The 19,436-nt window shown below is 38.2% G+C and overlaps 1 long non-coding RNA gene and 1 pseudogene across 1 annotated transcript; one reads left to right on the top strand and one right to left on the bottom strand.

Moving 5' to 3' along the window:
- Positions 1 to 11,122: 11,122 nt before the first annotated feature.
- Positions 11,123 to 11,240, bottom strand: LOC129410783 (5S ribosomal RNA; annotated as a pseudogene).
- A 3,928-nt stretch (positions 11,241 to 15,168) lies between these two features.
- On the top strand, positions 15,169 to 18,798 carry LOC129410537 (uncharacterized). Its single transcript, XR_008632907.1, has 5 exons — positions 15,169 to 15,510; positions 17,737 to 18,131; positions 18,317 to 18,449; positions 18,527 to 18,602; positions 18,751 to 18,798. It is a non-coding gene; the product is annotated as an uncharacterized LOC129410537 (long non-coding RNA).
- Positions 18,799 to 19,436: the final 638 nt, after the last annotated feature.

Below are 19,436 nucleotides of genomic sequence, written 5' to 3'. Positions count from 1 at the left end.
ACTGTAAGTCTTTGCAACAAATGTCTGTGAAAAGCGATTTATAAATTAAAAAAACCTACATACACACATACATATATGAAATATACAATTCAGTGCAGGCTCCTCTAGACTGGTGACTAAAGATTGGAGATTAGGTACAACTTGAAGAGTTATCGTTATGTGTTGAGTCTAAATGGATCATTTAAGCCATTCTGTAATATGTATGCATACAACCAGGAGAGTGGAGATGTTCGTCAAGACACGGGACAGTGAGGCGTGTGAATGGGAGATGAATACTGGCGGAAGGTAGTTGGAAAACAAAGTTATGGATATGGATGATTTGGCAATGGACTTGTCTGCACCCAAGACTACTGCGGTGGTGGACGCACAGTAAATATAGTGGAGAACGGAGAGGAGAGACGGCGAGTGAGAACCAGAGCAGGGTACTGGGGCGGAATGAATGAAAACCAGGTAGGTAGCTAGCACAGGCTTGTTTGGGCGTACTTAGGTAAGCGCGCGCTCTGACAGAGCTACTCCATCACAGGAATATGAAAGAAAGTACTATTATTTAATAGAAATAACAACCCTTTATAAATGGTCACACCTGCTGTTCATTCAATTAGCCCTAATGAAGACCAAGTAGTCGAAACGCGTTGGCGTGACTTTTAATAAATTCACCGCAAATCAGAGTGCCTCTGCCATCATTTTTCTATTTTACTATTATTTAATGTTGAAAATCACACTATTGTGTAAATAAAGAGTTGAAATCAAGTTTGACCTTGTATTCTAGAGTAAAGCAGTACAAATGAGACTAAAAATAGCTGTCAACTTTAAAACTGGTTGTTCTTGAACAGAACAGAAGGAAAAGTGAAAGAGGAACAACAGGTCCAGAAAGCCCTCTCTGCTTGTGGATATGCAAAATGAGCTTTCAATAGATCTAAAAGTCGTGTTGTGCATGAACGAGTTCAAAAGAATGCATTCATTGAACACGTTAATTTTTCAGTGAATTTTGAACTGAATGCAACACATATGGGTCCGGTCAAGTGTTAAAGGAGGAAACAGGGGCAGATTTTTGACATTCAAATGTCTCTTATTCAGAAACTAGAGGAACTATGGAAATAAGTAAAGTATCAGAATGTAGGAAAGAGTTAACACTCCAACAGGGTCAAGTTAAACCTGTGTTATTTTTCAAGTTGTTGACAAAAAATTTTAAAAACTCATTGTCTACCCACACAGGGAATGAAATGATGCAGCACTTTTTGGGCAATAAATCCAACAGTGATAACTTGGTTCTCACTTACATATCCATAACAAACTGGTTTGAATATTTGCTTCAAGGCAAGGCAAGTTTATTTGTACAGCACAATCTACACAAAGTAATCAAAGTGCTTTACAGAAAAAGAAATACATAACATAATAAAAACAAATCAAAACATAAATAATCATGAAGATTAAAATTAAAAAAGAGAGACATAAATTGGAGAAAGAGTGCAGAATGAAACCTTCAGTTATTTGCACAGTTAAACAGAAATGTTTTGAGTCTGGAATTAAACACGTCACAGAAGCGTCTGTCTCACATGTTCAGGACTGTTCCAGTTTTAGCTGCATGAACCTGAAACTCTGACTCCCTTGTTTGTCGTGATCTGGCACCAGCAGGAGGCCGGTCCTGAGCTCCTCAGAGTGTAGATGGTCATATGACACAACATGCACAGATGGACTTTGTAGCTCGGCCATGGAGACACTTGTACACAAGTAGAGCTGCTTAAAGTCTCTGAGGCAAGGAGCCAGAGCAGAGACCTGAGCGCAGGACTTATGTGCTGTACTTCCTATTTCGAGTCAGGACCCGAGCTGCAGCGTTCTGGATGTTTCTGGATGTTCTGGATGTTCGATGTTCTGCAGCGTTCCAAGCTCGTTTGGAGAGACCAGTGAGCAGAACATACAGTATCTAACCTACTGGAGACAAACGCATGGATAAGTTCTCCAAGTCTGATTTAGAAACAGTAAATTTTGATTTTGCTATGTTTTGTTCAGATGGTTAAAAGGCTGGCTTAGATGTTTTGTGATTGTGATGTGGCGTTTTGTGGTCACTTCATATTTAGTTTATGTTCACTACCATTTTATGGTTACAGATTTAGGTTATGTCGGAAAAACCTTCTCGGTCACTTTGATGTCTCACATGTCGGTCAGTTTATTTTTTATTAAGTCAAAAGTCATAGGTAACGGAGGGAAATTTATGTGGCACAACTTTGTTTATGTGTCACATACGGATTAAAGTTTAGAATGTGTCACATGTGATTTATGTCGCGTCACTTATTGAATGTCGGTTCACTTTATTTATTGTCGGTCACTTTGTTTATGTTCGGTCACTTTCGTTTTATTCTGACTTCATGTGTTATGTTTATGTCGGTCACTTGTTTATGTCGGTCACTGTGTTTATGTCGGAGTCACTTTATTATGTGTATTTATGTCGGTACGTTTATTTATGTCGGTCACTTTGATGTCGGATTCCCGGTTTATTGTTTATGTCGGTCACGGTCACTTATTTTTTATGTCGTCACTATGTCGTTTGTTTATGTCGGTCACTTTATTTATGTCGGTCACTGTTCATTTATCGGTCGGTCACTATGCTTATGTCGCGGCTTATTTATGTGTTTGTTTATGTCGGTCACTTATTTATGTCGGTCACTTTGTTATGTTCACAGTCACATTAGTTATGCGGCACTTTGTTTATTGGTCACTTTGTTATTATCGGTCACTTTGTTTATGTCACTTTATTTTGTCGGTCACTTTGTTTATGTGTACACTTTATTTATGTCGGTCACTTATATTTACTGTCCCGGTTACTATTGTGTTTATGTCGGTCACTGTTGTGTTTTGTCGGTACTTTGTTATGTCGGTCACTGTGTTTATGTCGGTCCTATGTTCACTTTGTTTATGTCGGTCACTTTGTTTATGTCGGTTACTTTGTTTGTTTATGTCAGTACTTCGTTTATGTCGGTCACTTTGTTTATGTCACTTTTTTATGTCGGTCACTTTGTGTGTATCCGTGTGTTACTTGTTATGTCGGTCCTTTGTTATTGTTTATGTCGGTCACTTTGTTTATGTCGGTCACTTTGTTTATGTCGGTCACTTTGTTTATGTCGGTCACTTTGTTTATGTCGGTCACTTTATTTATGTCGGTCACTTTGTTTATGTCGGTCACTTTGTTTATGTCGGTCACTTTACTTTTTATGTCGGTCACTTTGTTTATGTCGGTCACTTTGTTTATCGGTTACTTTGTTTATGTCGACGTCACTGTTTATTGTCGGTCACTTTGCTTAGTCGGTATTTATATTTATGTCGGTCACTTTGTTTATGTCTGTACTTTATTTATGTCAGCTTGTATCGGTCACTTGCTTATGCGTCATTTATTTATGTGGTCACTTTGTTTATGTCGGTCACTTTATTTATGTGGGTCATTTTGTTGTATCCCGGTTACTATCACAGTATACCAGCATCAGTAACCCGGTTTCTCAGAACCAGGATACTGCATTATTAGAAATACTAAAGGATACTGTGTATACATGCACCATGACGAAACTGGGATACTCATAAAACCCAATCATAACCAGGACACTGTACCTGCTGCTCTGAGTCTCGTCGTTTTGGTCTTAAAATGTTCATATTATTAACACGCTCTACATGATCCTAGTGTTGTTGTTTTTGTTGGGTTTTTTTCGCTATTTTGTCATCATGAGCTTCATCTGAGTGGATCTGAGTGCTGTCGGTAATGTCACAGTCACTACCACTCCTTTATTTGCTCAGTGACTAATACACTGTTTTCATAAGTCAAACAAAAACTGAAATAATATGCAGTACTCGGACGATTTTTCACTGTTCAAAAGATATACTTTATTTGAAATTGCTATGGAAAATAGCATATAGGATATAATAAGTTTTCACTACTACCACTGATTGTAGCTTTGAGCCTTGTTTTAGGTGTATTTGGGTATCAATTTTAATGAGTTCACACAATACAATATGTGTGTCATCCTTCACTAAACAATGAAAACAATAGGTCCACTTGGCAACTCCCTTCAGGCCAGATGAAGCCCTACCCAGACTAATAAGCATAGTTTGGTCTTGTGTTGCCAAAATGTTTTTTTTTTTTTTTCAATATTTTAGTTGGTAGGTCATGACGAGGCCAAGAAGCATTGTTGTCAGGATACTAAAATGTCAAACTTGATTTTATTAAGGAAAAGGCTCAATACTTGATACCACAATAATGGAAAAAACAACAACAGAATGTAATTTTCAGCACAAATAATAGTACTTTCTTTAAGTGTGGTCCTATACTGGTGTATTACTCGAAAGGTCAATCCTCAGTCTTCAGTCACTGTCTGTAAACTCACTAGTCCAGGCTCAAAGTGATTGATTCAAATTAACATAACTGGCTGTGTATAGTGTGATTGTTTATAATTAGATAGAGAGATTTGATTTGCACATATATTAAAAACATAATTTGAACATTTTAAACTGGTAGAAACATAGAAACAAAAGAAAATGACTGCGCAGGAGAGAATAAGAAGAGCTTTTTGGTCTTATAAAATCACCTCCCCTATAAAACGGGATTTTTATCACAACAGTCATGAACAGACAAGTTGACTTTCAGTGGTCCAAATATTAAATATCATTACAAATCAATGTTTGTTTTAATTGTCTTTTAAAATAGTCCAGTGATTAAACTGATTTGAGAGTCTGGGCTAAATTATTCAGGAGGGTTGCCCTCTGAACTTGAGTGTTCTTTGATTTGTGGAAGTTCTGACAACACATGATGTAAGGATAGATTAAACTACAATGTCATCATGCATGAAATATGACTTACTGACTGAGCAGGATTCCCCTTCACACTGACTGTCTTTCCTCGTTCTGGGAAAGTGTAGATGGTGCAACACTGAACAAACATGAGTCTGAGATCAACAGTACAATATTAAAATGTTTCTCCCAGTGTCATCAAACCATCAGAGACCCACCTCCAGATCTTTAGTTGGGACTGGTCAGAACTATTGTGCATGTTCTGGAGAAACATGCAAACACTGAACAAAAAGGACAACACAAATAATGTGTATGAGTGTGCAGACTGACTGTTCTTTTCCCGGTCACTTGAATCCTCTCCAGGTGATGTAATGTTGATCATGTTGCACTGTTGATGTTAGACCCGTGCTGCTCGTTCAGTGGTTGCACCATCTACACTTTCCCAAATGAGTAAAGTCCCAGTTTTACTGCAGTACAAAACCATGAGTCTGCTGTATGTGTTAGTTTGTGAGAAGAACCATGCAGCTGTCCAGCTGGTGTGTGCCTCTGTTGGCCTCCGTCCTCCTGCTGTCGTTGAGTGCAGCGGCCCCTGCAGCGCACAACTGCACTGAGCTGAGCCAGCCTCTGCCACGGGACCAACTACACCAGGTACTCTATTCTATAAGATACAAGACGTCAGTGTGAACGGGCTGTTTGTGAACGGCCTGTGGGTTGCAGGTCCTGGGCACATGGATTCTAATTGAAGCCTATGGAAGCAATGACCTCCTGGACTTCCACCTGAAGAGCATCGGCAGTGAGTGGCTCAAGATCAACACCACTGCAGAAGATGGGATTATGAGACTGGTACAAGGGATGAGACACAAGGGGCAGAAGTATGTTTATTTTATTTTAAGTAAAGGCACTTTTCAGTTAAAATACCTGGGGCAGGTTGGACTATCCCTTTATAAAACACAGTCCTCCAGACTCTGCCGCTCCTCCCCCTCACTCTTCCCTTTAGTTCTCCAGGTACTGCCCAGTTTAGTAACACAATAAGTTACTTTACCTAGTAACTAGTTGCTTTTATAATGGAGTAACTCAGTTACTAACTAAGTTACTTTTTGTGTGAAGTAATTAGTTACTATAACTAATTACTTTTTCAAAGTAACGTGCCCAACACTGATGATGTGTGAAGTTGGAGGTCAGAGAGGTGGTATTACAGAACAGTGTGATACTGTGGTATTATGATGAAGAATAAACTGTTTCTTTTCTGTGTTTAGGGAAAAATACTGTGGATTTTTCCAAAACTCTGAGGTGCTTCTGGTGAATAGTTCTGCTCTGCAGATAGAGGGTGAGTCCTCACACTGTGCATCCTCCTGCCCCTTCAGTCCCAGGACCTCGAGCGCACTCTACCACACTGTCTCCACAGTCACATTATAATACATTTTATTTATATATCACTTTTCTAAACATTCAAAGATGCTTTAAAACTACAGACGCCCACAGGCCACTAGCCAAACTGTTAATCCAAGAGCAAACACAAACATTCTCAAATGTGCTTTTATTTAGAGAGCACTGAAAAACTGCAGTCTTTTCAGTTCAAATTCAGGTGTCTGTAAATGTTCGGTGTTTATTTTAAGTAAATACTATACTTTTTATATACTGTAGCTTTTTTACTATATGAATTGTAAATATTGTTTGGTTTGTTTTTTGTTATGTTTCATATAATGTTAACATAAATGTGTTCCTTACAGCAGATCCCGACACTTTCTTCAATTTCCTCCAGACGTCCTGCTCCTGAGTGTTTGGTCATCCACACAAACAGCCACAACCACGGGCATAAGTTCATCTTCCTGTACGGTCAGTGTGTAAACCGCAGCACAGAGCTCACAAAGGAATGACTCTGAACCGTATATTGTCATAGAACATGGCTTTGCAACAAGTACAATCTCATATGAACATACATAGTACTTGTTAAAGTTACTTGTGTTCCCTTTAGTCCCAAAGTCAGATCAGGGCCCAGTAGTCTGACTCATTCCATAGTGATGTATAGTAGGGATGGAACGAGTTCTCGTGTCACGAGATCTTACGAGATCAAACTCAAACTGTGTGCACACTATCAACACATTTACAACACTATATATCCAGAAATGTAACCAACTAAAAATCATAAGACCAAAATTGGGAATTGATCTGATTATTGTAAATTGGTTCAAAATCTCATCTTGACCCTATCTGATGTCCTGCCTCATGAAAATTGTGTCTCGTTCCACCCCTAAGGTGTAGTAGTACTCTGAGTTCTGAGTTCTACACATTTATGCGTCTGGAACGGCTCTCACTGAAAGTGATCGTGAAAAGACACAACGCCATGACAAATGTGTGAAATAGTCTGGAGTCATCCAGAGACATCGTCCCACACAACAGTGACTCCTTAGATCTGATCTGCAGACAAACTTAACTTACAGAACATACAGTATGCTTTGGCTAAAAACTGGGAAAGATCAAAACAAAACAAAAAACTATGACCATGAGAAAGTAGTAGTTTGTCCAAAATCAGTTTGCAGTAAACCCATATGAGCTGTAGGTGTCCTGAGTATGTCAGTAAAATCAGTACAGTTTTAAACCCTGATTTGCCATGATTATTTAACCAGACCAAATGTACATCAGGACCCAAGTCTTCCTGGGGGGACTTTTAATTGGTCGAGACAATAAATTTCATGTAATATGTTTTTTTTAGCAACAACAATGTCTAATCTGTTCATATTATTAAATCATTTTGGATACATGATGTGATTTACAATGGAGAAAATGCAGAATAAACATCTGTTAATTAACTAAATACCATAAAAACAATCTTTTGTTCTGAATATACTGCAGGGAGGAGCCAGAGTGTTGGTGCGTCTGAACTTGAGATGTTCAGGAGACAAGCGTCCTGTCTGAAGTTCCCAGAGCCAGCTGTAGCCTCCTTCAAGTATGACCCTGAAGAAGGTGAGACAGGTTTAAGTTTATTTAAACAGATGAAACCAGCACTGACCCTTGTGTTCTCCTCACAGACCTGTGCCCCATGTGAAGAACAGGAGATTTACTTTGACATTGACTTCTGACATTGTGGATGATGGATTCTTGCCATATTTCTGAGTTCACAAAGTTTTGCTTCTTTAAAATAAATAAGAAAATCTCACAAAGTTAATAAAAACGGACTTTCTTGTTGTGAGTTGAGTTGTGCACTGGGCCGGTTTGAGCTGAGTGTGAAACAGCTGGGATGAAGATCAGATCCTCTAAATGCGAGGTGAAGGAGCTCAAGTGGGAAAAGGCGGCGCCCTCTCCAGGTGATGGAGAGTCCCTGCTTAAGTGGAGGAGATCAGGTCTCTCAGGGTCTTGTTCATGAGTGAGGGTTTTGGCCTGGTCCTGGGTTAGACCTGGTTGAGTGAGGAGGATGGAGCGTGAGACTGACAGGCAGATCGGTGCAGCGTCTGCAGTGATGCGGTCAGTGTATACAGAAGCATACAGGGAGGATACATGAGATCAGTGGTGTGGCCACATTCCTGTTCTGGTTTGATAAGGTGTGGTGAATACCTCTGCCACCACTCCACAGTGTTAGTATTAATTTATGTAACTTCATTCCATTTACATTCAGTTAATTACAGCACACATCATTTAATTCCTTTATTTAGACTAATATTCTAATTTGGGTGCACAAATTTTAGTTAATATAAGTCTGAATTATTTACTTACACTTATTTTATTTGTTTTGTTTTGTTTTGTTCGAGTGGCCAGACGGAGGACCCTTGGCTGAGACCATCCATGAATCAAGAAAGAGGGGGAGCACTATTTAGTTTTACTAACTTCATTTGTTTAGTTAGTAGTTTTAGTTAATTATTTAGTGTAATTCTCCCCTCTTGTGTTCAGTTTTAGTTGGTCCTCAGGTATTTAAACACCTCTGTTCCTTTTTATTTTTTTCTGACTTTTTTTTGGTTACATACAGATAAAATATATACAGTATACAATCAATGGATGCATTTTTTATTGGAAACATACAATATTTTTAATTTACTTCTAATTTGTTGTTATTAGTTTCCAATTTTAAATGAGCTGGTTCCACAGTTCCACAGACTGGCCCCTTTAAAAGAGAAAGAGACTGACCAAGAGTCGAGTTTTGATTTTATTAAATTTAAACTTATTTTTTAGTTTTTGTATTTGCCAAAATCACTGATCGTTGGGAAAATGCAGCCTGTCTTCATTGAGAAAAATTATGAGAGCTGGACTGGGCCAGACTGGGACCAGGACCAGAACTAAGACCGGGGCCAGACCAGGACAAGATCAGGACTGAGACTGAGATAGTCCTGGTTTACTTCTGGTTTAGTCCTGGTTCTGTTCTGGTTTAGTCCTGGTTTAGTCCAGATTCACTCCTGGTTTAGTCCTGGTTTAGTCTGGGTTCAGTCCGGCATCACAGTTTAAGTCACTTAAATGGTCGTTATCTGTTTTTTTCCATTATTCATTTAAACACAAAATCAAAAACTGAAAAAAACAAATTATTATCCTTTTTTTTTTTTTTTTTTTTTTTTCATTTTGGTTTTGGAAACAAATAATGAAGAAAATAGTTTTCCTATTTTTGGTTTTATTTTGAAAAAAACTAATGAACAAATGATACTAATATTAACCAAAAACACAATTTTATCAATATACATTTTTGTTACCACATCTGTATTAAATTTTACGGCAGTGATCTGACACCTGCATTTTGTGGGTTTCATCTCCCTGTATCATTCTGGAGCTCATAAAAGATATATTTATTTTGAAAGCATAAAAGATATATTTATTTTGAAAGAATTTTAACTGTAACAATCACATCTTTGGGGTTGAATAATGGTAAAAAGAACTTCACCTATTGATAGGTTCACCTTTACACCTATACTCAATATTCAATAACAAGAGAGAAGACAAGAGATTAATATCTTTTACACGCGTGGAGGGAGTACCGAGAGAAGAGCTTTAGTTACATGTAACTTGCCGTTCACCCAATACTCTCTAAAGTCTCCTCTCGTTTCTCCACGCCTTTTATTCAAAATTAGGAGCCCTAGTACAATGGGAACTACTCATCTCAGAACGGGAGGGGGAACATGCAAAACATTAAAGGAGTAGTTCCTGTTTGCTTATATACAAAAATAACACTTCAGTACAGTGTGTTCAGGACAGAGTTAAGGTCAGTCTGCCCTTCCTCATTTCATCTTCCTTAGTTTATCCTCCTTAAGCAATGGTCGCCCAAGATGTTTCCTGTTATTGAATAGATAGGACTTTATGACCTTCTGCAACTCATAATATCTGCAATACTCAGAAACAGAATTGTTTAAGTGCACATATTAATACATTGATTATAATAAGATTGAGTAAACAAAAGTGAATATTACATTACCATTACATACACAGTGAGATTAATATAAATGTTGAATCCATCACCTATTTTTGTATTGTTTCAATAATTTCAGGTTAAGAAATCAGAAATCTGACAGTTACACAGAAGATTTCACCGATTATAAAGATTCGAGAATGTTCTGATGTCACATGAACACAGCCTGCTCTCCTGTCCCGCGTGCCTCACCTAATCCTACATCACCGAGGCAGGTAGAACTGACTGAACCTCACTTACTGTTGTTTTGTTGTTATAGTTTCATGTGAGTAGAAATTACAGAGATATTATCTATAAACAAGGTCAACAAATCAGTCATGTGACAGTACACAGAAGACTCCACCAGATTCGAGAATGTTCTGATGTCAGGTGAACACAGCCTGCTCTCCTGTCTCACGCCCATCGCCTGATCCTACGTCAGTGATGCAGGTACAACTGATTGGCCACACAACCTCATCTACGGCTCACCTGCTCATTATAAAAGAGCCTCATGTTACAGTGACAAGTTCCAAAAAAATAGAAATAGAAAAAATGGAAAAAGGAAAAAAAGGAGCAAGAACTTCCCCAACTCCAAACGACTACAGACAAGGTAAGTCTTTTATTCTGTTGCCTATGTCTTTATGTCTTTATTTATATAGCACTTTTCACAGACATTTTTTTTTTGTCACAAAGACAGAGCAGAGGATTATTCAGCATTATTCATTCACTCTATTCTTGGTGATGGTAAACTACTGTTGTAGTCACAGCTGCCCTGGGGCAGACTGACAGAAGCGTGCCTGCCATGCCAAACGGCGCCATCAGTCCCTCCGACCACCACCATCACTCACACACACACCACTTTCATAGGCAATAGTAAAGTGTCTTGCCTAAGGACACAACGGCAGTTTGAGTCCTGGTTTAGACCAGGTTTTAGTCTTAGTTTAGTCCTGATTTAGTCCTGGTTTTAGTCTCTTTGCCACTGGTGTCCCACTGTGGCACCTGATTTTCCCAGTGGTCTCCCATCCAAGTACTAACCAGGCCTGGTCCTGCTGAGCTTCTGAGATCTGACAGGATCAGGTTTTGACAAGCCGGTACAGCCACTATGTATGTATCATGTAGTTAGGAGCTTGAGAATCTTAAAAAGTTTCTCTTATAATAAGTGAAACAGCTGTAGTGAGCACTTGCCCCAGTCTCGTGTCATCTTCATATAACGTGTAGAATGCCACAGACCCACAGGGTCAGACTGTACATCTGTGTGAGTGTGTGTGAGTCTGGGACATTTAATATTTGTGTTAAAACTCTTAATTCACTGATACTGGAGATTTCCTGGTTACTGTTGACGTGTCTAGTGTGATAACCAACTTCTGACTGTAAAAAATAGAAACTAAAGAAAATAAATAACAGCTGTTGCCGTAGCTTCAAACACAGAAAAAAGAGATTAAGATAAAGAGATGAATGTGGCGCATTACCATTGTGCTCTTGTCGTTTCAACATTCCAGTCTTATTTGTCATTTCATTTTTGACCTTGTGAGACACTAACCAGCTGGACAAGCTCACAAAAGAGTGTAGTCTGTGTAAACTTTGATGGGCAGAATATCACACACAAGGTGAACGTACTAATGGTGCAATGTAAAATCAGCTGAGAACTCTTTCTTACTCTATGAAATCAATTAAGTATTTATTTATTTACCTATTTATCTCTCTATGGCAGTTAGATTTGTTATGACAGATACCAACACAAACATCTCTGTTTCTAACATCTAAGTAAAAAAGCCACAAGGTTTGACTTCTTTCAAAGAGCGGCTAAAAACACTTACATTATTAGGAAAATTCTAATTTTTATTATTATTAAAGGATACATGTACACATTTTAATTTAATTTAACTTGAATTTAAATTCTCCCCAAAATAAATGAGCTGGCAACACTTTTATTATGCATTTTCAATGACAAAAAAAAGTCAACTAATTCAGTAGAAAGTACTTGATAGATATTGTTACACTTGTATTATTTCATAATTATTTACTTGCACTTATGAAGTAAATTAAGTATTGTGCTTTGTACTTTATGATTTTGTCCATCCTTTCATTTTGGTGACAACTGTTTTTTTGTTTTTTTTTATATTTGTTTCAGTATCTACAAATGCTGAACCAGTCAGATCACAAGTTCATTTTAAAATTCTATCTTGTAATATAAACGGTCTGAAAGACAAGCAGAAAAAAAATGTGTTTATTAAATTCCATGAAAATTTAAAGGCAGACATAGGTTTTCTCCAGGAAACACATTTACAACCATCACAAAATGTTGGCATTGGAAATTACACAGAATACTCATCATCATACACTACAAGGTCATGTGGTGTTGCAATTCTAGTTAAAAAGACGTTAAATTTTGAATTAATGAAGAAAATAACAGATGAAGAAGGTCGATGGATTATTGTTCATGGATTAGTAAATGGGATATCATTAACTTTAGTAAGCATTTATGGGCCTACTGAAGATGATCCAAATTTTTTTGAACAATTATTTTTACAATTGGAAGATTTTGAAAACATTATAATTGGTGGAGATTTTAATACAGATATGGCATCAACAGAACGCTCAAGTGGTGTGCAAAGAAACCCAAATTCAGCCAAAAAGATTAAAGAATGTATGAAAATAGGCAGATTTGTTGACATTTGGAGAAACACACACACAACTAACAGACATACATATAGCTCAAAAAGACATCACACTTCGTCGAGGATAGATTATTTTCTCATAAATGAGTCACTTGTGCCAAACATTATCAAAAGCACTATACACAACACTAAGATAAGTGATCATTCTGCAATATCTCTAACATTAAAATTTACCCCAAACCAAAATAATAACCAATAATCTTTTCTTTGTCATATTGGGTGATAAAGATTTTAGATAAATTTTCTTTTCAAACAGATAACAAAACATTGACTTATAAACAGTGTTGGGAAGGTGACTTTTAAAATGTATTCCCCTACAGATTACAGATTACACACACCAAAATGTAGTTTGTAACATAATCCATTAAATTACTTAAAGTGAGTAACGTAATCTGAATACTTTGGATTAATTGATATTGTCGTACTTTTTAAAAAAAAAATTCATGTTTGTTTTCTACAAATTCTCTGTATAGCCCAAGTCTCCATGAACAGACTTTTGTTTGCTGTAGAGAAGACGAGGATCTTAACATAAGATTTAAGATTTAAGTTTTATCTCCTCAAAGTCAATAAAAAGACCAGACTTTACTTAACTATATTTAAAATATTATTGATAGAGAAATTATTTTTATATGAGATCACCTTAAATTATGTCCAGCCTATTGTTAGTGTCATATTCTTTAGACCTGGTTTAGTCCTGGTTTAGCCCAAAATGTGAAAACAGGAACATACTGCAGTGTAATCCATTTATTTCAACAAAGTAACTGTAATCCAATTACCACTCACTGAAACAGTAACTGTAACTGAATACTGTTACTCATAATTTGTACTCTGATTACGTAACTCCAGTACATGTAATCTGTTACTCCCCAACACTGCTTATAAGTCACTCAATAAATATATATATATATATATATATATATATATATATATATATATATATATATATATATATATATATATACACACACACACACACACACACATATATATATATATATATATATATATATATATATATACACACACACACATATATATATATATATACACACACACACATATATATATATTATATATATACACATATATATATATATATATACATATATACATATATATATATATATATAAAACTAATAAAATAATAAATAATAAAAAGATATGTGTAATAGAATTTGAGCATTATTGGAATCTGAGTTTAGTCGCATGTTTAGTATTAATGCATAACTGAAAAGATCTGACTGGTCCAGCTGCTCTGCACCTGTCCTCATCCTGGGACACTTCCACCGGTCTCATCCTGGGACACTTCCATCTGTCTCACCCTGGACACCTCCATCTGTCCATCCTGGGACACCTCCATCTGTCTCATCCTGGGACACTTCCATCTGTCTCATCCTGGGACACTTCCATCTGTCTCACCCTGGGACACCTCCATCTGTCTCATCCTGGGACACCTCCATCTGTCTCACCCTGGGACACCTCCATCTGTCTCATCCTGGGACACCTCCATCTGTCTCATCCTGGGACACTTCCATCTGTCTCATCCTGGGACACTTCCACCTGTCTCATCCTGGGACACTTCCATCTGTCTCATCCTGGGACACCTCCATCTGTCTCATCCTGGGACACCTCCACCTGTCTCATCCTGGGACACCTCCATCTGTCTCATCCTGGGACACTTCCATCTGTCTCATCCTGGGACACCTCCATTCTGTCTCATCCTGGGACATCTGTCTTCCTGGGACACCTCCATCTGTCTCATCCTGGGACACCTCCTGGGACACCTCCACCTGTCTCATCCTGGGACACCTCCCATCTGTCTCATCCTGGGACACCTGCACCTGTCTCATCCTGGGACACCTCCACCTGTCTCATCCTGGGACACCTCCATCTGTCTCATCCTGGGACACCTCCACCTGTCTCATCCTGGGACACCTCCATCTGTCTCATCCTGGGACACCTCCACCTGTCTCATCCTGGGACACCTCCATCTGTCTCATCCTGGGACACCTCCATCTGTCTCATCCTGGGACACCTGCATCTGTCTCATCCTGGGACACCTGCATCTGTCTCATCCTGGGACACCTGCATCTGTCTCATCCTGGGACACTTCCATCTGTCTCATCCTGGGACACTTCCATCTGTCTCATCCTGGCACACCTCCACCTGTCTCATCCTGGCACACTTCCATCTGTCTCATCCTGGAACACTTCCATCTGTCTCATCCTGGCACACTTCCATCTGTCTCATCCTGGCACACTTCCATCTGTCTCATCCTGGCACACTTCCATCTGTCTCATCCTGGCACACCTCCATCTGTCTCATCCTGGCACCTCCATCTCTCATCCTGGAACACTTCCATCTGTCTCATCCTGGCACACCTTCCATCTGTCTCATCCTGGCACACTTCCATCTGTCTCATCCTGGCACACCTCCATCTGTCTCATCCTGGCACACTTCCACCTGTCTCATCCTGGGACACTTCCATCTGTCTCATCCTGGGACACCTCCACCTGTCTCATCCTGGGACACTTCCACCGGTCTCGCCCTGGGCAGTTGCACCAGCCTCTTCAAAGACACGCCCACTTGTGTCACCCTGGGCCTCTGTGTTTTTCTTGAGAGCTCCACTGGGCCTGTCTGCAAACAGGAAAACATCTCTGTGCACCAACTTTGAAACGAAGCTGGTGTAGACGACAGGTAAACTCACAAATTCCTCAATCACACCAAACCACAAAAACAATTTTATTTCCATATTACATCTTTTTGAATTAATAATAACAATAATGATAAGTGTATTCGGATATTTTCAAAATGATAAATCTCATTATGTTCCAACAGTAATCAACAGATACATAAAGGTAATTATTTTACGTTAATAATCACAAATATAATCTTCAAAAAATAAATAAATCAATCCTTCCATAAAGAAGTGAGGAGAAACAAACGCTTATTATACCGCCACCAACTTTTACAAAGCCATTAAAGGTTGTATAGAGGATTTTCCAAGGAACGAGAAATCCAGCGACTGTTTGTCCTTTTTCAAATGTTGCACATGCGTGAAACCACCATCCCTCCCCCACAGCTCCTACGTAGAAACGCCTCCTCCCTCCTCCTCCTTACGCCAGAAACAGGTTTGTTTACAGCCGGTGCACATGACTTGTAAACAACTAAGTACAGTGTTGGTTAGGCAAGACGGAGAAGTGAGGAGCGGGGGGAGGGGGGGGGTGCGGACATTTCGTGCGCGGAAAAGAAGTGAGGAGCAGGGAGAAGAGCGGAACAGGCAGCAGGGAGAGGAGCAGGAAAGGGGTGCAGAGAAGGTGCGCGGAGATTCAGTGCGAATGAACTAGCTACAACACGCAGCAGCAAGCGGACTCTTTCTTTGCATTGAAAATTAAGTTTTCAGACATAGGATATCGCATTCGTGTCTTGAAAAACGTTTGTCTAGCTCTTGGAAATAAAGTACGTTTTCATAATAAGCAGAAGTGACCTGTCCAGGAGTAATTTGTGGACCAGTGCATCAGTCTTTAGACCCTTCGTCTGCTTCAGTTGCGCCATCGCTGGAATGAATCTTCAAAGAATCACCTTAGTTTGGCTTCGCTGCTTTTCTCCTTGTCTTCTTCTTTCAGCGACCTCAAAAACGGACTTTCTTTTGCTGCGAACTGCTCCTGGATTCTTGTCGCCATTGCAACAAACTTTGTGTGAACTGCGAGGAAGATATAGGTCAAAAAAAAGCTGCTAAGAACTGTTGCGTTGGTGGAGTAAACAGCGTCTGTGCGTCTTGCGTCTGTGGACTGCGTGACAGTCGTACGTAAACCACGTACCGGCGGCGCACAGGCAAGTCAGTTACGCTAGAAACGTAGGGAGTTTGATTGACAGCCTGTCAGCTCACAGATAACGAGGCAGTGTCGTTATCTATTGGCAAATGTTTAGCCCCACCACGTCCAGAGTTGATGAATTTTTATTCTCTTTTTTTTGGTCATCATAATTACAAGGCTACTGCATCTCTATAATCTATCATTGACAATTTGAAACAAAAAAAATCCTCCATACAACCTTTAAAGCAATAATGTGCTTCTGCTCTTGTAATAATACGTCACATTAGTCCAGACACAAAATAATTAAATGCATTTCAAAATGTTTTAGTGTACGTTCAAATGACAAATTAACTTAAATTCCTTCTTTGGCATACTTAGCTATTATCATTTCCTTATATATTTGTTCAAATATTTTTATGTTTGGGCAATTTTTTGAGCTCATCAGTTACAGAGTTCCAGATTTTGACTCCACAAACTGAAAATAAAAAACATTTTCCTTGTTGTTTGGACTCTGGACCTTTTAAAGAAGATTCATTCCCCTTAAATCATAAGTACTTTCTCTTTCACTAAAAAGTTTCTGAATATTTTTTGGTAGTTCTTTACTTTTTGCCTTGCACATTATTTTTGCGGTCTGGAAGTTATCAGATCCTTAAGTTTTTCTTTAAATTTTTGAAGTGATAAATACCTGGTTGGTCATAAATTAAGAATTATTTGTTTCTGTGATATGAATAGTGGTTCCAATATTGTTTTAAAGTTACTATCCCATATCTCAGCACAGTACGTCAAATATGGTGCAACTAAAGCACAATAAAGTGTACATAGAGTTTTCTTATCCAGAAAATATTTGGCCCGACCTAATACTGCGAGTATGTATATATTGTATGTGTTCTTTCCAGTTAAGTTCATTTGATCAATAATAACACCTAGAAATGTATTTTTCTTGACCCTTTCTTTACCCTAAGTTTGTGTCATCTGCAAGTGAGACAATTGCAAACCACTTAAGTCCTTGAATTATGTGGGATCTTACATAACCGAAGTAAAATCTCATGCTTGTTTGCCTCACACATGTTGGTAACCCTAACCTGTGATGTGTTTTGTGTCTCTGCAGGACGACTGGTCTGGCCTGGTTCAGATGCCCTCCCCTGCACCTCGATGCTTTGGGAGGAGCCGTGCCGCTTTCTCCACGGGACCACGGGACACACTGAAAAAACAGTCTGAGAGGAGTTGCTCAAATTGCAAAAACAAATTTGACAACAATAACATCACTTTTTTACGTTTCTCTGTCAAGCATGTTTAAATCTTACAAAGGTCACTTGATTGTGGCCGATGTGAGACCCTGCATGTTTTAATCAGGTTGAGGAAACATGACTTTATTATTTCATCTCTGGAATTCTCCTCCCAAAAACCTTTGGAGGGAAAATTCAAATATAACAGGACACAGGAGAGTTCCAGGAGCAGAGACACACAGTGTGGAGCAGGAGGATTATCAGAGCTGATCTGGAGGTGAGACTTTTCAAAGATTTTATTATGTGCTTCTCCGGCCTAGAATGTCGTCATTGTTAAAACATGTTTGTGTTGTTTTATTTGAAATTAGAGTTAATGTAAGGACAGCTTGAAACAAATTGTTTTTGACTGTCCATCTACAAGAGTGTGACAGTTGTACTCAGATTTGAATGTGTTTGTTCCAGAGTCGTCTACAAACACAGAGTGACGTCCAGGTTCTGCTGGAGCTGAGGGGAAGTTCATGAATGTTACAGCTGATGTTTCAGAAAAAAGGAAGATGTTTGAAAACCAACAAAACACAGACCACAGATGAACAAAGTAAGTAAACCAACTAAAATTATTTAAAAAATTTTCAAAATGAACTTCCTGTTGAAACAGCTGTCGTGTTTCTACAGGGTGATGTGGCATTAGGAGACTTTATACCAGATGCCCTCCTTGTTACTGTGTTTAGAGGAAGAAAAGCAGCACATGGTGAGTTTTGTTTCTGCAGATACACTTCTAATGTTGTTCTTCTGTTCTGGTCCATTATTGTAGTAATAAGTACTTTAAGTGTATTTAAACATGTAGAACAGAGTAGATCATCAGAATGTGATCATCATGTGTTATTCTGTGTCCACAGAGACCAGAGCTTCACTGGAATAAATCTTCACACTGTCCAGCTCCAAACTGTGTGTCTCTGTACTTGTGTCTCTCTGTGTGTTTGATTCTGTTTAAGACAATACAGAACTATGGAAAACTAAAGACTGTTTTTGTATTCTTTTACAGAATTAGATCAATTAAATTAAATTATACATACTTATACATTTCATGATAAGGTACCATAAGATAAATATACATATTCAGCATGATTTGTTCAAATTTCATCAACATGAAAAAGTGATGTTCATGTTCCGAGAAAAATATGTGTAGAGGGGTTCGAAAAAAGTTTCAAAGCCTAAACATAATTTTATTGCGTGCAACCACTGTCCATAACTTTTTTACGCAAATCCAGCAACTTTTTTTTTTCAGTGCAGTGTGCGGTGTCTGCAGGACTTCAGATGGATTACTTTCATTTTCTTCAACGCAATAAATAAAAAAAAAAAAAAAAAAAACATTTACGACTAATTTTTTTTTTTTAAGGCAAATTACATGAATATATTAATATGTTTAATGTATATTAATAAATAACATTAGAATTAAAATATATGGATACAAATGTAAATAGATTAAAATAAAAAAATATATTAAAATAGGGACATAAATGTAAAATGGAATTTCATTATTTGAAATATTTGTTTACTTTAAATAAAAATTCATTACAATACA

The sequence above is a fragment of the Boleophthalmus pectinirostris genome, unplaced genomic scaffold, assembly GCF_026225935.1.
Source record: "Boleophthalmus pectinirostris isolate CB_2022bp ecotype Guang Dong unplaced genomic scaffold, ASM2622593v1 HiC_scaffold_23, whole genome shotgun sequence".
Classification (NCBI taxonomy): Eukaryota; Metazoa; Chordata; class Actinopteri; order Gobiiformes; family Gobiidae; genus Boleophthalmus; species Boleophthalmus pectinirostris.
This window is presented reverse-complemented; position numbering and strand designations above follow the sequence as displayed.